This window comes from Pezoporus occidentalis, unplaced genomic scaffold (genome assembly GCF_034315485.1).
Source record: "Pezoporus occidentalis ecotype Australia unplaced genomic scaffold, CSIRO_AGI_Poc_V1 ctg88, whole genome shotgun sequence".
NCBI classification, from domain to species: Eukaryota; Metazoa; Chordata; class Aves; order Psittaciformes; family Psittacidae; genus Pezoporus; species Pezoporus occidentalis.
Window position 1 is genome coordinate 1207636 of NW_026916242.1, and position 15040 is coordinate 1222675.

Consider the following 15040-nt stretch of genomic DNA (forward strand, 5'->3'; position numbering starts at 1 on the left):
AGAGTCCCTCCCCAGCATCCCTATAGGCCCCCTTCAGATACTCTTCTCCAGGCTGAACAGCCCCAACTTTCTCAGCCTATCCTCATGCGGGAGGTGCTCCAGTCCCCTGATCATCCTCGTGGCCCTTCTCTGGACTTGCTCCAACAGTTCCATGTCCTTTTTATGTTGAGGACACCAGAACATTCCTTCCCTCCAGCGTATCAACCGAACCACACAGCTTGGTGTCATCGGCAAACTTGCTGAGGGCGCACTCAATCCCACTGTCCATGTCAGCAACAAAGATGTTGAACAAGACCGGTCCCAACACCGATCCCTGAGGGACACCACTCGTTACTGGTCTCCAGCTGGACATTGAACCATTGACCACAACTCTTTGGGTGCGGCCATCCGGCCAGTTCTTTATCCACCGAGTGGTCCATCCATCAAATTGATGTCTCTTCAGTTTAGAGACGAGGATGTCGTGTGGGACAGTGTCAGATGCTTTACACAAGTCCAGGTAGATGACATCAACTGCTCTACCCCTGTCCATCAGTTCTGTAGCCCCACCATAGAAGGCCACCAAATTGGTCAGGCAGGATTTCCCCTTAGTGAAGCCATGCTGGCTGTCACCAAGCGCCTTGTTGTTTTTCATGTGCCTTAGCATGCCTTCCAGGAGAATCTGCTCCAAGATTTTGCCAGGCACAGTGGGGAGACTGACTGGTCTGTAATTCCCTGGGTCATCCATTTTCCCCTTCTTGAAAATGGGGGTTATATTTCCATTTTTCCAGTCATCGGGAACTTCATCACCAGTGTTTTACTGGTTAGTATAAAAGCCTCATTGCACTGTGCATGGGATATACCCCAGTGCTGCCTACTGAGACGACCAACCCCCTTCCCAGCCTTGGCTGCCTCTCTGTGCCCAGGTGTTTCTCCAGGCACTCTTGTCAGGTATGGCCATTTCTGGATTGTCTGCATACCAGGTCAGACATGTTTGCTTCCCTACATCTCTCTTCATCATTACAAGAAGAAATAAACTCTAGGATACCCAGAGGCAGCAACACAAAGTAAGAAGGCAAAGTTAATATCGTATGAATAAACTGTATCTTGCAAGATTTTCTGTGCTTCTAATACAGTACAAGAAATTTGTTACAGTGAGATGATAAAGTAAAAAGTCACACAAAGAGGGCTAAAAACTCTACCAGTTTGAGCAAATCTTATGCTTCCATGCACATGCTATTTAGTTTCAGGGAGAAAATCCCAGCCATATTAATTTCTTTCTTGCTATTAGAGGTTCATGAGAGGCAGCAGTATAACATAGTGCAATCCAGGGACAGCAGCTGTGGTTCACCACCCTTTATCTAAAGCTTCCTAAAGGATCCATAGCTGGTGGCAAGCTACCACCCACAGTCTCTCCCACCCACCTTCACTCTCTTCTGGGAGAGTGGCTCCTGTATGACACCTCTCCTTATGCTGCTAGGCAGGTGTTAGCAATTTTATGTATTGCTTGTAGGTTTGCTGCGGCCATGAGGCAGATGCTAGCCAGATGTTGTCCTCCTGGCTGACTGGCTCTGTGAGGCCAGCCCCTCCTTTGTCGAGGACAAACCTATATGTGAAAACCTTCATTCAATGAAGGCTTCTCTAGGGTATATTCAGTTTCATTACCTTGCTTGTGGAAGGGGAGACGCATGAATTACTATTTCTGTGTTAAGAAAAGAAAAAATACTACAATTCAAGCAACTTTGCAGTGGGTTGCTTATCTCCCCAGCCAAAGCCCCATAAATCCCAGAGCATTTTTTTGACCACACAGTAAATTTCAGTGACAATTCTGTTTCCCCAGAGATTATGAAGGGGTGAGTAACCCTGGAGCTGATAAACATTTCATTAATGGCCAGGATTTCCTAGTCAGAGTTTATGTTTGGTCAGATGTGATAACTGTTCATGTGCTCCATTGAAGACAATAAATCCTCACTTCAGCCTGTTGCATTCCTCATCCTTGAAGCGTTATCTCTCAGCAGGGGTTACTGTGAGCACTACATCACAGAGAAACACACTGTGAAATGGCACTTAGAATAGTACTGAACTGAACTGGTCATTGAAGGCAATGACCTTTCCCGTAACATTAAAGATCTGAAGTGTGATTCCTTTGGGGGAATAAAAAATGTTACCCCAAACTTGATAATTCTATCCACCAATACCAGAACCAAAACAGCAACTGAGTTTTGCCATCAGAAAGTCGCCATTTTGACATATATGTGCTTGAAAATCCCTCACGCACTTCCATCTGGCCTCTAAACACATAAATAGCATCAAAGCTGGGATTGGCCAAATCCCATAGTGCTGATTTTATGACCTTAACTTCTAATTACCTGGTTCCCAGTTAGTGGCAAAGCCAAAACCACCATGTACAAAGCAGAAGGTGAAGAAAGCCTCTGTCACTGGCAGTAACACTTCTGCAGCTGAATTCTGCTCCTGCCACCACTGAGAGGTGTGTGCTCGTGAAAGGGAATATAAATTATATCTACTCTGAGTGCAGCTGCAAGAGTGAAATCCTATCAAAGGAGGAAGGCTCCTCATGTTTCCTGAAGGTGCTAGTGGGGAAAGAAGGTGATGGAGATTTTGCAGCTCCATGAATCTGCTCAGACATTACACCCTCTGAGAGCCAGCCAGTACTGTTGCACTGATAGTCAGTTTGTCTTATTCAAAGAAATTCTATTTCTCTCTTCCTCAGGAGATCTGTAAAACTTTCATGCCTGGATATGATGAACCCGGAAATGGCAGATGTTTTTCGTTCTTCTTAATCACTCAAGTCAACCTCTTCAGATAAATATGAAGCTGGCCCCTCTCTGAAGACATAAACTACACGCATTGCTGCAAGACCTGAGATGCCTCACCACAGCACCTCAGCTTTCCATCAAAATGCTATCACTCCTTCTGGGCTGGCTGCACCTCGGTGAAGAAATATGTTCTCTGCAGATGTCCATTGATTCCCATTAAGGGCTGAACGAAGCCAACAGATTTATATGAGGAAATATCTTTGAACTTGGTTCAATGTTCTATGGCAAATGGGTAGTCTGTAAAAAACCAACCAAACAAAACCAACATTTAGAACCCTCTTAGGTGGAAAAGACACAAAATTATTTGGGAAATAGGGAACAAGAAACAAGATTGCCCGAAAATATCACTTAAGACCTAATGGCAACAAACTCCTCTTGCAGAACTTAACTAACAACTATAGCCTACCTGTTCCTTTCTGTGTACATCTCAGCAGCTGCATTTCAAATGTAATTAATGAGTTGCACTTTGTGGTAGAACCATGACAACTTAATTGGCGTAATTAGTTGTGAGGTAACAAATGCACCTTCCTGGATCACAACACGTCATCATTTGATAAGAATAATAATGATTTTAATAAATAAATCAGGGCCTTTCTAATATATTAATAAAGTAATGAAGTACATGTGCAAATGATGAATTATTAGTTTGGAGACTGCATACAACTGTCTGAGTAAGACGGATGTGGAAGTGGCCTTCTTGAAACTGTCAGCTGTGGGTGTTGGTTAAAATCCAGCTTGCAACAGGTGAAACAGCCACGCTGCCCTTTGCAGAGCCAGCGTTGCAAAGGCTTTCAGTGGGGGCCAGCACCCCTCCACAGGGCAGGATACACAGTGCCTGAAGAAAAGCAGCTGCTTTTTTGTATTACTCTTTCCCTCCTAAACCCTTCTGTACTGTTGGTGCTAGGGAAGCAGGAATAAAGGTGGACAGAGAAATTCTGGCATGTATAACAGGAAGGGAGATACTGAAACACAGTGTACAAATCAGCCTGTTGGGCCCAAATAATTTAGAGGCTAAGACAGGCAGAAAATGATGATTTATGGCAGAAATGGCCTTGAGCTGGAGCATAGACAAATATGCCAGAACAAAAGCTTTTGAGGCGTTATTAAGGATCAGTAAATAGAATTGTTTTAAATAAGGGGCATCTTTAAAAATAAAATAAGGGAGTACTGCCAGAGTTACGAAACAGCCTGCATCTCCAGTGGATAAAGTAATAAAAGGGTTTTCCCAGTAAGCAAAATTGAAGGAGGTAATTTTAGTCAGAAATAGAGCAGCAGTGTCCAGTGACTGAGAATAGGATGGGTCATAAGATAGCTCTTGGTCATAACATCTTTTATCCCCTAATCAACGTATGACCTTGTTCATTCCTGCTCTTAATGTATTGCCCAAGATGAGGAATTGCAGGTCAGAATAGCTACTTGTTGACTCCTGTCCGAGGAGAGCAGGACTGGGGTTGGAAACAGCCATAAAGAGTTTGATGTATGTCTAAGAACAAGTCATATGTTAGCAATGCCCAGTGAGATTTTATCTCCTTTGCAAGCATACAGGGAACAAACTATGGCTACTTGGAAGGCATCCACCTGGCTGTGCACCCTCAATACTTAGACCTTCACATTAGTAGAAGACATAAAGGACAAATCCTTTAGCTTTACAAGGGCTGGTAAAGGCCTTCTGACACAGAGAGGCCTTACACCCATTTGTTAGGCTGCAGCAGTACTCGCATTCCCACAGGTTCAGTTTAGGAGCAGTAGGTGTTTAGGAACTGAGGTTATCTAATAAATAAAAGCAAGGTAGCAATTGTCAGCATGTGTGCAAACTTGATAGGTGTGAGACTGAGCCTGTCCTTGAGCTGCTGCTGGTAACAGCTGTGAAAAGACCAGACCAAGCCTGAATATAAAGAGAAGTTAATACTGAAACACTTTTGAATGGAAGCCAAGCATTAGTGAGCCTCAGACCAAATAACCCCCCAAAACTTGGCAGGCCGTGATTAAATACTACGGTCTGATGCTCGAAAAGTTAATTAAATACAGGAGTAATGGGGGGCTTTTGTAAAGCTGTTTTTATGGTCATTAATTGTTATGCAGCTGAAAAGAGAATGAAATGCAAGGGAGGAGGCACTAGATGGACAGGTTGCTCTCAATCATAGTCTTCCCAGCAAGAACGCTGCGGGGCTGGTTCTCCTCTTGTGCTCCTCACAGCACAAAAAGACCACGCCAAAGTCAGAAAGCTTGGTCTTCACCACTTGCCATTTTTTTGCGACTATAAAAATCCACCCATTTTCATTGCATTATACCCTATTATTTACACTAATGCACAAGGGAGGGGAAGCAGTTTCAGTGAGATAATGAGGAGTGACTTGTATCCAGCAGAGAAAAGGCTGGAGCTAATAAGCCTTCAGCTGAAGTCTCTAATTCGATAATGTTGCGACTCGCAGCAGCTTCCTTATGTCAGTGGGAGGGAAGGGCCATGATATCAGCAGGATCAGACCTTGCACAGTGCATCTCTGTAAGGGGAATGCTCACATGGCAGACAGCTGGCAGAATTGTTTGCTGCTTTTCCCCCAGAGCTCCTGGCATTGGCACATATTAGAGATGTAGTCAGTGTCGTCATGCTCTGGTTATTATCAGGAACAGCTCCTCTGGCTGCTGTAATTTGCACAGAGGACTGCAGGCACCTCCAACAGATCAGAGATAGAGGGATTGTGAAGGTAATCGACAGCTGTCTTCCCCATGTGAGTTGAGACCGGAATCAAGGCTTTTGCTTCAGAAACCAGAAACTTCACAAAACTAATTTGTGGAGCTGCTATTAATAGGACACGGGAAATTAACTTTTAGCTTTCATTACTTTAACTCACAGAAGTGACTGACTTGGTTGTAATACAGGTTAACTCTGCCTGTCTTTCTAAAGCTGCTGAAGACCCAGCAGTTGTGTTTGTTTGCGTTAGACACTGGTAAGTAGCTCTCACATGGACCTGTAAGGGGCACAGCTTTGACAGTTAAGGGTATTGCAGCCATAGGGTTCTGACAAGAGTGGCTTTTTTTACAATCTTTACTTGCTTCCTATGGCCACAGCGGTTTCTCCTGAGCCACTAAGACTGTAGACAAAACTCCAAAATAGACACCTTCTGCTCCTACAAAGCTTTGAAAATGTGTGCCTGAATACTGCAATAGGCTTAGTGAAATCAATGTCCTCACTACTCTGCCGCCAGAAGTTATTACTTTAAACTCACAATCCTTACTCTGGCTTGTCCCATTTTGTATAGCCATCAGACCCTGCTTTCTGTCCTGAAGGACAGTGTTAAGCATTTTTATATAGTGTATGACTAAGAGCAGGCATAACAGAGAAGAATAACCTTTAAATGCATGTATTCACAATAAAAGGTGCATTGGTGAGTGGCTCAGAGTGGGCACAGTTAATGACAAATGTCAAAATGTTTCAAAGATTTGCTTGATTATTAACCAGGAAAAACCACAAAGCACATGAAATCACAGACCAGGGGGTTGCTTCACTGTTCACATAAAAAAAGATTAAAAAAAAGAGAAGCCTCTTTAAATTATCTTGGGCTGAAAACAGGGTTCATAATAGGAACACTGATAGAATCTTAATTATAGAAGCAATTGCGCAGACTAAGGTTCTGGCCACCCAATTTAGCAATTAGAATGCAAGTATTTAAGAGGCTTAATAGGCCTGCTACTGTTCAGCTGTAGATAGCAGCTGGCTTTGGGAATACTGTAGCTAGGGATGCTGCAGAAGAAGAGCTCATAATGGAGAACAAATTAAGTAATTTCCAACCACTTCATTACTTGATACTTACATACATTGTCAGTCTTTTTTGACCTGAGTGGTTAGCCTAAAATCTGGAGTTTCAAAAATTGCTTACAGTAAGGGACTTGGGTGATGGTCAAGGATTTGCTGCTGCAATCCTTTTTATTTATCAAGGACATGGGAAATCCTGTTTTCTTAATAAATTAAATAAGATAAATGTTTTTGTTCACAGAATCTACAGTGTGTCTTGGGTGTCCAGTATCTTGTGCAGTGATATGTACTACATAGTGCTTTAAATTCATTTACCTTAAATTGAGAAGTCAGCTACACTTTGCTTCACCTAGAGTTTTTCTAGAGCTCTTTATCTAGAGTTCAGGATGAAACACAAGTGACAGACATTGGTATACATAAACAAAACAAAAAAGTCCTAGTTCTGAGTTTCCAACACAGATTTTAAGCTTTAAGATAAAACAGCAGTAAGACAGAAAGGAAAATTTACACCTTGACTGTATTATCAAACTGCCAGGATCAGCTGAGGGATATTTAGAATGGCTGTTGATCAAGGCTCTCCTGGATGAAAGCAGTACTGGATAAAGGCTTATGATAAAAAGACCTGTATTGTAAAATGGTTCATATATTAAATCCTTTAGTGTCCCATCCTGAATAGTGCTCCATTTATTTTACCTGCCACAAAGGTTGAAAAGATGGCCCTTCTTGGCAGAAAGTCCAGACCCTTTCTATAGGCCTTACAGAGTTATTGCAAACGTGCTGAATATTAAGAAAATAAATTGCACTTGGCTTGACAGACTTGACCAGGCACAAATGCCAAATACAGTTCTTGAGTATCGGGGATAAAAGAAATCCCTATAGTGGTTTCATTACCAGTATTTCATTTTACAGCTTTGGCCTTCATAGATTTGGCTGTCAGAATGCAGGAGCAGTTCTAAAAGCCGTAAGAAACAGGAACTGCTTATGTACCAAGGTACAGGTACCAGAGAGTTGCTTCTTGCAGAAGCCCTGCCATTTTCTTCTGTATCCTTAAACAGAACAGTGACCTTCTGAAACCAGCCAGTCTACAAAACGCCATATGCTACGGATGTGCTATTACTGGGCTTCTACCACTTTGTCTTGCCTGTGACAGGTTAATAGGAAAAGAGAAGGAGAAATACAAAGGTCCTGGAAGGTTCCTCTTTACAGAAAGAAGGCACAAAACAAAGATTATCATGGAAAAGTTGAGATAAACAGAATAAATACTACACTCAGGCTATGACACAGGGCTGATCCAACCCTATAAGCTATATGTGTTGTTCACAACACCCCTTTTCCTTGCTCACGGAGCTCCAGCTCTCTGACAGCTCTCCTACATGCATTCATTAGTTACAGAAGGGCACATTCCTCCATCTTCTAGACAGCTACAAACTAAACACCATTAGCCTCTTTCCAGTCATGCTTGAAACAGTACACTGCTAGCTCAGAGAAAGCTATCATCTGCTTTAGCCTCAGGAAAGAATCTTTTTACTCTTTGTTATATTTTGAATTGTTTTCAACCCTGACATGTTCTATGAAAGCTTCCACAACTGTGCATTTCATAAGCTATTTCTAATCTCCCCTTCAGGTAAAAGAACAAAAACAAAACCAAAAGCCAAACCCAAAACCAATCAACGTTCAACTCCCCCTTCTTTATCTTTTCTTACCCTGAGAAATCTTTCTGTGATTTATTTTCTTCTGCCTTAATAGCTGATAACTTCTTTTCCTTCAAGCCTCGTGCAGGAGGAGTCCCATCTTCCACAACAAGGAGCAAAAATAGGAGCTAAGCTTTTGCTGTTATTACACCACTGAGACAGCAGGATACCTCTGCTGGGACCTTGTGAACATGCTTTATTTATTTTGAGATTAGATTTCTTTGAATGCATTCAAAAAAAACTTGGTAACATGTAACATAACCTAACCTAAGCGCAGGGAATGGCAATCAATCCTCTACTCTGAGAATCCTCAAATAACCACCTTGAAATCCTAGTAGGAACGTTACTTGAGCATTATGCTGTAGGTAGGGTTTGCTAAAGCCAGAGGACCTTTCTGTTAGTGAGCTGTCGTTGAACAGAACAAATTTGGTTAAGGAGAAAGCTTGGGATATACTCAGATCCTATGAGCCTGGCCATAAAGCAATGTTATCGCAATGCAGTACCCTACCTTTCTCCCCCAGAAATAACACTGTGCCCTTTCACATGTACTAATGAGAGCAGCTAAAGTCTGCAGTGGAGGTTAATCCTTCCTTCGCTGGCTGGCTGAGTGCTCTGGGAACCACTTCCAAAGAGGAAATGCTGCCAAGGACTTCCTGGGTGAATTAGCAGAACCAGTGAGTTTTAGAAAGAGAAGATGCGTCAGAGGTTACTTCCACAGCTACCTAGATAAGTTAAACTAAATTAAAGTACAGGTCATGACAGGATGCACCGTCCCCGAATAAGCGTCTATTTCACATGGTTTTCCACTTCAGCGCAGGCAGATGGAGCTCTCTCTACTTTCTGCAGAATCCTGAAGGCAGCAGCAGAGGATGCCACCCGTGTATTGAGTTTAAGATTCAAATGAGCAGTTTGCCATCCGAGATCACCACACTGAAAGCCAAATGACACAGAACAATAATGCTTTTCCTTGCTGCTGACAAGATGATTCACTGGTCCTCACTAATGCCACCTGCCAGAATGCTTTCATCAGCAAGCACAAAGTTTGCAACATAGGAGCTGGTGGACCCAAGTGCATCCCACTGGGATGTGCTGGAATATGGTTTATTTATTTTGAGATGAGATTTGCAGGTATTAGCGTAATCAACAGGACTGGTGATTTAGTGTAGTGTACCAGCTGGAAAGACCCAGCCACTTTCTGAAGCTGCCTCTTAATTCCTGCTGTCACTGGCTCTCCTCTTGCTGCTCTGTGCAGATCACTATTAGAGCCGAGGGGCTTGAGTCCTGCAAGGACCAGAGTACCTCTCTGAATGAAGGGACTAGCTTTTAGGTTACTACACACTGTGAAGGGTGTGTGGTTATTCATAACAATGATCAAATCTTAACCATTAAAGGGCCTCTTCCTTCCTATTTGTACGGATAGCATTTTGCCATATGTGAGAACTGATAAACAAAGCATTAAGGACTTTCAAAAATGTTTCTGGAGGATATTTTATCTTCTTTTTCAGGAAGACAAACACCACCTACCAAGTGTATGTCTTGGCTTCATACGGTGTCAGACCCAGTGAAGTATGGGTTGTTCCACGTGGTCATAAAATCCCATCACAAACTTGGATGCTGCCCAGGCAGTGCTAGAACAAGGACTTGGGCTGAAAAGCTGCTAAGAAAAATGTGCAAAGCAACATCAATGATAGAAAGAGTTAAATGGGTGAAGAAAATTGAGTACAGGCGATTATTTGGGATTTTTCCTACTTATGTAAGCATGAAGAGTCAAAAATGCAGTCACCATTGAAGTCTACCAAACAGAATCACAGAGGAAATTGCTGCAGCCAGCTTACCCACTGGTTTCAATGGAAGCCACAGAACTCCTTACAAAAGGTACAAAGAGTGCTGCAAGAGTCACAGATTGCAGGCTAAGGCCCAGACCCAGCAGGAGCTGAAGGAGTCACAGGCCCAGCTGGGAGTAATTTTCAGATCTAGGTCTCCATGAGAGCTCTGTCCTCCCTCATATGCCTGTGGTCACAGTTTTCTTCCCCTCGTCTTCTTTCCAATTGCCTTCTCTCGAACTACTGCTTCTCTTCAATGACTACAGAAAGCCCAGTGGGAAACACAAGAATGTACTGACTGGGGGCTGCACGCGATTTTAGAGTTGTATTATTTCATATTAAAATATCAAAGGCAGTGGGACTATTTCTACTACAAATGTCCGTTTTACATAAGCCATTTTTTTGGCTGTTAAAATACACAATGTAAGATTTGTAGGGGTTTTCTATCTCATTTCAGTTTTACCTTGTTTTTTTCCTTGCACCCTCCCTGGTAAAACTGGCTACTCCCTTGTGCTCAGGTTTTAAAATGTCCCTCATATAGAGGCGTAGCTGGGAAAATGACAACTTGAAAGCAGCAGTTTCAAAATCTGATCAGTGCAAAATGCAGCCAGAATGCGAAGTTATACAGACACCCGGCAAAAGTGGTTCTGATTTGTTACAGTTGTTTGTTGGGATATTTTCATACACAATTCATGGACCTAACCATTATAATGAGAAGCAGTGCTGTCAGAGAGCTTTTAAAATAATTGCTGTAATAGGGGTAACAGTTCAAAAAATCCCACAGTTAAAAAAAGTACAAATTAGTTTCTAGTCCCATTAAAAAGTTATGAATTGCAAAGTGTTTAGTGCAAAGCGTTAGCAAAACTATTGAACCAGATCAAAGCCCAACAGCTTTGAATACAGCAGCACAAATTTAAACGAGTGCCTTAGTCAACACCAGTCATTCATGAAATATTCCCTATCTGCCACAGAGGACCCCATCTCCCCACCTCTTTAATATTTTCTCTGTTCTTAGGGAACCCCCTGACTCAATGCAGGAGTTTTCTAAGGGTTAACACCCATCAAAATACACAATATAATTATTTATCACTGATGAGATATTTCCAACACATTTTATATTGTTTTTCATATTAATAATATTGTTCAGGTCAAATAAATACAAATCATTAATAGAACTCAACCTTGAAATCTGACTTTTCGAATATCTGGTAGGGGGATGGAAATACCTCATTTTGGCTCCTCCCTTTCTACTGCATCTCTGCTTGTTTGGGTTTGTTGTTGTTTTGGGGTTTGTTTTGTAGTTTTCTATTTAAAACTTTACTAACCAGGTCTCCCTCACAGCTCCAGGTGGAATAACGTACTCCCACTTCCAGGTATGTGCTAAGGCTTCTCTATACAAAAGAAAAATAAGGGGCACCAGAGATCAGATTAATTCTCATTCTTCATCCTTAGAGACATTCAAAAGCAATCTGGACATGCTTTTGCAGGGGGGAGGCCCCATTTGAGTAGGCAGCTTGCACAAGATAACCAGTTCATTCACAGAGGAAACACAGTGCCAACCATTATTACACCATTATGTGCAACTGTACCACAGCAGCAAAGTTTGGCAGGTTAAAATGATTGAATGTTCAGCCATGAAATACGAACCTGAAGTCGTAGTTGGAAACCCAGGTGCAGGCTGACAGAAGGGATGCAGAGTATCTCCTGTGGTCATCCTGGCCTCATTCTTCTCCAAACTTGTGTATTTCTTCTCGTATAGCCACATTCCTTGTAGAACCAGAGCAGTATACCTGGCTTTAGTCCATTAAGTTTTGCCCTTATTTTCCTTTTGTATTTTCACTAAAATTCAATAGAATTACATCAGGGTGAAGTCTTTATTTTAGATTCTAAACTACCTCCTTATTTACACTGTTAGGTCTTAATCTGTTAGAGAGCCATCAACAGATTCCAATGTAACTGCATACGTTAGGAATGCAATTTGTTGATAGTTTCCTGTTTTCTTGTTGGGTTTTTTAAGTACCAATCCTGATAAAATCCCAGGAATTACAGTCAACTGCAAAACAATTGCAACAATTACTGAACCAGCTAAAAGCAATTCAACAGCTGCATCTTCTAAAATGTTACTGAGTCCAGAGACCTACAAATAATGCAGACTCATACTAGCTGCAATTACAATGTGGCTTATAAAGCATGGATAACTATGAATTACATAATAAAGATCTTCAATTTATAAGGTAGTTTGAAAGTTATTTATAGTGCGTCATGTATAACAATGTAAAGTAAATGATGGCTAAAATCTAACATTTTATATGGTTTTATATGTATACGGTTTGGATCTATTATTTTATATTGTTTTCTTTGCTCCTTATAGCATAACTGATCAAGATATGGGGTCTTACACAGAGATCTTTATGTGTATGTAAACACAGTCCTCCATGACAAGATTCTGCATGGCATGCTACATAAAAGCTTTTCAAACAGTAATTGATTTATTTATTTAAAAAAAAAAGAAAATAAAAAGAAGTAAAAGTGTGAGTGTGACTTGGTTTTGGTGGACAAGAACCTACCAGATCCCACCTCCTGTCCACAATTAGGCATAAAAGGCTGAATTTATAGTGTAACAGGGAAACAGGCTTCCATTTTTCTAAGTCCTTCGTATTCCTTGTTGTAACTGGAAAGCTGCCCAGATTGTGGAATCTGCATTTCAGAGACCACATCAGACTCAAAGCAAGTAGAGATAGAATAATCTAGCTATTATAATAAATAATGCTACATTATTAAATAATGCACACATTATTTGCTTCTACAAGTCATTGCAACAGTTTTCTTCTCTACAGTGTATTTTCAACTGGTTTGCTTTACCCTTTACCATTTCAAATTATTTCAGTAATGAATCTTGTGTTATTTAGCTTAAGAAACCAACACATAACCTGATAGACATCCACACTATTAGAAAAGTAACCTGATTTAAGGTAGCTAATGTAAGTAAACAAAGTGGATAGAAGAAAGCTTTACCTCTCTACACAGTACCCCTTTGCACACTTTGCTGAGTGATGTAGAAGGCAAAAAGTGCTTCTAGTGCCTATTAGTGTAACGAAAAATATTACTGCTGGAAAAATCTCATGCATTTAAAAATCTATAAATAAGCAGTAAAGGATAAGTAGATACCCACATACAATTCAATGTCCTATGTATTCCTACAAAACAACATAATGTAAGCTGGTATCTATTTCAAACTATATGCAATGAGTGGCACTTAGGGTTGATTCTGTTATCAAAGTGTTTCTTCAGAGCCAAAGGCTCTGACTGCACCACCCAAGTCTTGGAAGGCAGACACGGGGACTGTGAGAATGAAGACCTTGCTCCCACTGTAGGAGAGGAACTGGTTCGAGACCATCTTAAAAATCTGAATGTGCACAAGTCCATGGGTCCTGATGAAATCCATCCGCGGGTCCTGAAGGAGCTGGTGAATGAAGTTGCTAAGCTACTGGCCATCATATTTGAGAAATCATGGCAGTCAGGTGGAGTTCCCAATGACTGGAAAAAGGGAAATAGAACCCCCATTTTCAAGAAGGGGAAAATGGATGACCCAGGGAATTACAGACCACTCAGTCTCACCTCCATGTGCCTGGCAAAATCTTGGAGCAGATTCTCCTGGAAGGCATGCTAAGGCACATGAAAAACAAGGTGCTTGGTGACAGCCAGCATGGCTTCACTAAGGGGAAATCCTGCCTGACCAATTTGGTGGCCTTCTATGATGGGGCTACAGAACTGATGGACAGGGGTAGAGCAGTTGATGTCATCTACCTGGACTTGTGTAAAGCGTTCAACACTGTCCCACACGACATCCTTGTCTCTAAACTGGAGAGACATCAATTTGATGGATGGACCACTCGGTGGATAAAGAACTGGCTGGATGGCTGCATGCAAAGAGTTGTGGTCAATGGCTCAATGTCCAGCTGGAGACCAGTAACGAGTGGTGTCCCTCAGGGATCGGTGTTGGGACCGGTCTTGTTCAACATCTTTGTCGCTGACATGGACAGTGAGATTGAGTGCGCCCTCAGCAAGTTTGCCGATGACGCCAAGCTGTGTGGTTCGGTTGATATCCTGGAAGGAAGGAATGCCATCCAGAGGGACCTTGACACGCTTGTGAGGTGGGCTGATGCCAACCTCATGAAGTTTAACCATGCCAAGTGCAAGGTCCTACACCTGGGTCGGAGCAATCCCAGGCACAGCTACAGGTTGGGCAGAGAAGAGATTCAGAGCAGCCCTGCAGAGAAGGACTTGGGGGTGTTGGTCGATGAGAAAGTGAACATGAGCCGGCTTCAGTGTGCGCTTGCAGCCCAGAAAGCCAACCGTGTCCTGGGCTGCATCAAAAGGAGCGTGACCAGCAGGTTGAAGGAGGTGATCCTGCCCCTTTACTCTGCTCTTGTGAGACCTCACCTGGAGTATTGTGTGCAGTTCTGGTGTCCTCAACATAAAAAGAACATGGAGCTGTTGGAACAAGTCCAGAGAAGGGCCATGAGGATGATCAGGGGACTGGAGCACCTCCCGGATGAAGACAGGCTGAGGAAGTTGGGGCTGTTTAGCCTGGAGAAGAGAAAGCTGCTTGGAGACCTCATAGCAGCCTTCCAGCATCTGAAGGGGGCCTATAGGGATGCTGGAGAGGGGCTCTTCATTAGAGACTGTAGTAGCAGGACAAGGGGTAACGGGTTAAAACGTAAACAGGGGAAGTTTAGATTGGATATAAGGAAGAAATTCTTTCCTGTTAGGGTGGTGAGGCACTGGAATGGGTTGCCCAGGGAGGTTGTGAATGCTCCATCCCTGGCAGTGTTCAAGGCCAGGTTGGATGAGGCCTTGGCTGATATGATTTAGCATAAGGTGTCCCTGCCCATGGCAGGGGGTTGGAACTAGATGATCTTAAGGTCCTTTCCAACCCTAACTATTCTATGATTCTAT